This window comes from Wyeomyia smithii, chromosome 1, assembly GCF_029784165.1.
Source record: "Wyeomyia smithii strain HCP4-BCI-WySm-NY-G18 chromosome 1, ASM2978416v1, whole genome shotgun sequence".
Classification (NCBI taxonomy): Eukaryota; Metazoa; Arthropoda; class Insecta; order Diptera; family Culicidae; genus Wyeomyia; species Wyeomyia smithii.
Window position 1 is genome coordinate 35212353 of NC_073694.1, and position 5600 is coordinate 35217952.

The following is a 5600-nucleotide window of genomic DNA, read 5'->3' on the forward strand; positions in this document are numbered from 1 at the left end:
TGGCAGTCTATGCCGAAGCAATAAGGTCATGGCTAGGGTAAGCAGTCGCGTTATGGGCAACTATGACTCAACCGACTGGCGCAAGTCAGGAACAACCATCTGATCCTACTCCTGCCTGATTCCCACTAGGCAATGAGCTCGGAACGTATTGGAAGACATCTGCACCGGGTACCTCCATGCAGTTTCAAGCCGTTGTTACACGACTTTACTAAGGGAGCTCGATGCAGGTGTCAGTCCGAGGACACGGTACCGTTACGAAATACAACTCATATCAATTCACCACGCTACCAGTTGCCATAATTGGGACCTTACTGGCATCAGTTCCAATGGGGGTTAGTACTTTTGGTTGATGGGAGCGGCTCTATTCGCTTCGTCAGAGGAGCTTCCGGGAACTTGTGGTTTATGCGGGGACTCGACTGTCCCTGGTTCGACCCTTACCACCTCTAGGCGACCTTCCGCTGCTGGTCCGGGACTGTTAGGTACTGTCAGTGGTCACAACTGTATTGTGTGCCCTCGTCGATCGCCACACGTCGACCCGCGGTGGCATGAGGCTCTGCCAGCTATTCATACACAAATACCCAACCATTAAAATACACAACTTCATCAACGAGCAATGGAACCGTTTACGGCTGGTGACACAACCCTTCCTTCACGTCGCAGTTGTTGAGATGCAGGGGTAAATTCGGTGTCCGATAACAACGACTGTTACACTTCCTGACCCTAACGTTGGCCGGCGCCATCATCGATCCATATAAAGCTAAAGTAGCTACTGAATTGTTGTACACTAAAGTGGTAAACTAATCCCAAGTAGCCATCTACGTGGTTCTTAGTGCAACTTCACTAGTGCAGATCTAATACGGAGGAGCAACTACGCAGTCCTCAAACTCTAGCTGTAGCTCATGTCAAATTCATCAAATTTTTCAGTAACTCTGGAGCTATTGTCTCGTGGAAACTTTGGCGAAACCATTTGTTGGGCATTCTGTAACTGTAAGTAACTGGCCCACCTTTCTAATCAAACTCGATAGAAAATCCCAAGTAGTACAATAAATATTTCCATCAAGAATCTCTGGCTATTCAGCTGTCATCGATAAATCACCATTCTCCAACAAATATCCATTGCTGATTGGCAAATAGTGTTACAGCCATCGGCCTGTGACAAATTTTGGTAGCCGTCAGCCAACACAGAGAACAGAGGGTCAATCGAATACTGAAGATTTTAAAGCAGTAGCGACGATCGTGCTTCAAATTCATTCGAATTAAATCACCTCGTTAAGAGCAAGATCGCGCCAAATCACCGATGGTCGAATATCGACCATTTTTGATTTGAATGAAACTTTGCACACGTATTTGGCTCAGCAAACTGAGCATTTTCCACAGATGGAGCGATTTTTTACACCCATGAGTTACATTCTAAAAGGGCGTATGCCTTTTGGCATAGGTTTTATTCGAAGCATTGTAGCCCAGAAACCGTTGGTTGTATAGAAAAACTGTCTGAGAATGAGTTGTAGGGAATCAAAAATGCACCTCAAAAGAAATATACACTGTACAAAAAAAATTTTGTTTGACCAAAAAAAATTAAAAATAAACATTAAATTTCAATTTAAAAAAAAGAGTTGAATTTTTTGCTTATTGTTTTTTTAAAGAAATTTGACATTAATACGCAACTTTTAAAAATAAGTCCAGGATGGAGGAATGAAAAATATTTTTTTTATGGTAGATTAATTTTTTTATGAAAATTCTAATTCAAACATTTTTCAAAATATTTGTATTGTGATGATTTTAAAAGATGCAGAAAGTCATTTTGAGTTAAAAAGCTCTTGGTAGTAAACATTCTAAACGCATTGGTTTTCGAGTTATTTTAAATTTAAGCTCGATAAATTAATTATATTTCGGAAAATACACGTTTTTCTTAATTTGTCCATGGTTCTCCAGCAAAAAACTTACGTTCATTGAAATGCTTGATCAAAAATATACAATTCATTCTTTGACAACAAAACGATTGGATAAATAACTCAAGCGCTAAAACTTAGCCTACCTACACGTTCCTCCTTGCCGAATGTTTTATAAAAAAATTTGTTTGTCGTGCAACACTACCTACTTGTTTACTAATACTAACTGTTTTTAAAGTACGCAACCAATAACTACTGGGTTACTTATAATATCTGTTTTCGTATATAAATACGATTGCACTACTCCAGATGTGTTAGTAACAGTTTGCATTTTGTGAAGATGAATAAAGTGAAAATGGAATACACCAAGCCCAAATGCTGTAAACCCTTTCCTGATCATCGGTGCTTATCAAGCTTACGCAAATTAAACGAAAACGTTATTGCAAAATTAAAAATATTGAACAGTCAAGCTCATTTTAATACGTCTTTATCAATTTGTGATTCGTGTAGTTATTGGAATGATAGTCAAGCCACCATTCATCCCTTCGTTGTTTACTATTCAGAATCTGGAACACTTAAGAATACCAGCTTCATCATAATATCGGAAGTACTCCATCATGATACTGTTGTGGTTCAGGTGTTCATTGCCAAATTAATGAGTTTTTTGAAAACAACAATAGAGTTGAAAAAAGCGATATTAATGTCTGATGGAGCTGCCTCACAATATAAAAATAGAAAAAACCTTGCAAGTTCAAAACAAAATATAACGTCGATGCAGAGTGGCATTTTTTGCGACTTCTCATGTTAATGGCCCATGCGATGCAATTGGTGGCATATTTAAATGAATGGCAGGAAATGCAAGTTTTGCTAAAGAACATGAACATCCCATTACAAGCGCAAAAGTATTGTATGATTGGTCTAATCAGAAAAGTAATAAAAATTCATCAAAAATGTCATTTAGTTGGGTATAATATGAAGAATATGAACAAGGAGTAACAGAATGGAGCAATATTTTCAAAAAATCTATAATAATAGCTGCCACACAAAAGTATTACTCTTTTGTTTCGATTTCAGAAAATAAGATACAAACGAAGCTGTTTTTAAAAGATGACGAATCATTTACTTATGATGTATATGAAATATAAGGTGAAACTAGTTCTGTAGAGTATGTATGTCATGAAAAAATATGTTCTTAAGATAATAAAACTCGAAAATAAATATTTGATTCTTATATATATTTATATCACTTAAAACATTTAACTATTTTCTTGAGAACCGTTCGCCCAATCGCTTTGTTGTCGAAGAACGAATTGTATATTTTTGTTCAAGCATTCCAATGAACGTATGGTTTTTGCTGGAGAACCATGGACAAGTTAAGAAAAACGTGTATTTTCCCAAATAATTACAATTTTTCGAGCTTAAATTAAAAATAACTAGAAAACCAATGCCAAGAATGTTAACTACCAAGAGCTTTTTGATTTAAAATGACTCTCTGCATCTTTTAAAATCATCAGAATGCAAATATTTTGAAAAATGTTTAAATTAGAATTTGCATAAAAAAATTAATCTACCATAAAAAAATTATTTCTCATTTCTCCATCCTGGACTTTTTTTTAAAAGTTGCGTATTAACGTCAAGTTTCTATAGAAAAAAAATAGGAAAAAACTTCAACTCTTTTTTTTAAATTGAAATTTAATGTTTATTTTTAATGTTTTTTGGTCAAAAAAATTTTTTTTTTGTACAGTGTATATTTCTTTTATGGTGCATTTTTAATTCCCTACAACTCATTCTCAGACAGTTTTTCTATACAACCAACGGTTCCTGGGCTACAATGCTTCGAATAAAACCTATGCCAAAAGGCATACGCCCTTTTAGAATGTAACACATGGATGTAAAAAATCTCTACACCTGTGAAAAATGCTCAGTTTGCTAAGCCAAATACGTGTGCAAAGTTTCATTCAAATCAAAAATGGTCGATTAAATTTTCGCGTATTTCCAGGCGATTTGAAATGATTCTGCTCTTAATGAATTTCAAACTGAGTCTATTACACCCTTTTTTGTCAATCAACTTTAACTAAGGTAAATCATTAGTTTATAAAAGTGCAGCTGTAACGATTGGAAACAAACCATTAGTCTAGTCATGACCGTCGTAACTGTGGCAGTCTCATTGATGTATGTGCTATGCACATTAGCAGTGGTAAGTAGAGAAGAATTGTAAAAAAATGAAATTCATTTCCTTTTCATCAACCTCTGGAGGCCAACAATGCTGTTTTACCTAGTACAAAAATTAGCACCATATTAACAACCAAAAAAATCCAACATATAATGACTACAGTGAGAGTAGCAATAGTAAAATCATCCACGAGCAAACTAAAAACTATTGCTTCTTCAAAACTAACAACTATGCCCCCAAAGTTGACTGCTGCTCCTCTGGCGATGAAATCTACGATCGGAAAAATTTCAACAACGGTAACGAAGGAACCTACCACGAGAACGACTGAACCAGAAACAATGTCAACAAGGGGTGTGGACTTTTGGGGCTCTGAAGCCGGTTGATTATTTCATATTTTAGATTTGTTAAACGTGAAATCTGTTACTTTTTAATAATAAAAATTCAATGAGGTCATGATACTTATTGAAATTTTTCCATACGTAATTTTTGCTATTTTTGTGTACCTGTTATTTCTGTACCGTCGTAGGAGATTAAACAACTGGGCTTCTCAAATGCACAATGAATGACAAAAGTTTTTCCAATGACGTTTTATTTTGTAATTAACTGCGACTTTTCGGATAACCTTTTTTAACACCACATACAACCATCCCTCCCCGTACAGAAGCGAGGAAACAGTTAACACGTTTCATTGTAAGCGCAAGTTATTAAGTGCTATTGACGCAATTAAAAAAAATCGACTATACCCGAGCCCAAGTGCCGCAATAAACCCGACATGTTGATACAGATTTACGGAAAGGAATAAAAATCGCTGTGTTACATTATTATCAGCTACCCTTGTTTATCACATCCTTACCATCCAATACTCCAGTGTTGCCTCTGCCTGTTCGCCAGTGGAACAATAATAAAATTAACAACGAATTTCATTCATGAGTTAAGCGTAATAAAATTCAAAATCGTCCTGCTCCCGGTCCCGCGGCACTTCTCATCCGACCGGACGTAAAAAAGTTTCAAAAGTCCGACAGCATAATTTATGCTTAAATTTTAACACCACAATTTCGGCACCGTTCGTTCGTCCACACCAGTCGCGCCGTTCAGTAAAGTGGGTCTCGGTTAAAACAACTGCGGAGTTATCAATAAACGGTGTAATATTTTGAGATGAAACGTTTGGACTAAAATAGATGCGAGCGGGGGAAAATACTGAAAACCACCGACTAATTTGTGCTAGTGTATTTGTTTTTAAGTAAGTTTCCTCGATAGTATAGTGGTCAGTATCCCCGCCTGTCACGCGGGAGACCGGGGTTCAATTCCCCGTCGGGGAGTTTTTTAACTTTTTAAATGTAATACGTAATTTTCACACCCAGTGTGTCAAACAAGAAACCGGAACTCACATAACCTCTACGCGTTGTAATGTATTCAATCCAAACATATGTCCAACTGGGACCGTTTTGTTGCACTTCCCGAGGATTTATCGGCGTTGGGCAAACAAACAAACTGCTGGTGGTGGCTGACAATCGAGGTAACGGAAAACATTAATTCAG

The 5600-nt window shown here is 36.7% G+C and overlaps 1 non-coding gene across 1 annotated transcript; it reads left to right on the forward strand.

Moving 5' to 3' along the window:
- The first annotated feature begins 5309 nt into the window (after window positions 1-5309).
- On the forward strand, window positions 5310-5381 carry Trnad-guc (transfer RNA aspartic acid (anticodon GUC)). Its single transcript has one exon. It is a non-coding gene; the product is annotated as a tRNA-Asp (tRNA).
- The last annotated feature ends 219 nt before the right edge of the window (window positions 5382-5600 follow it).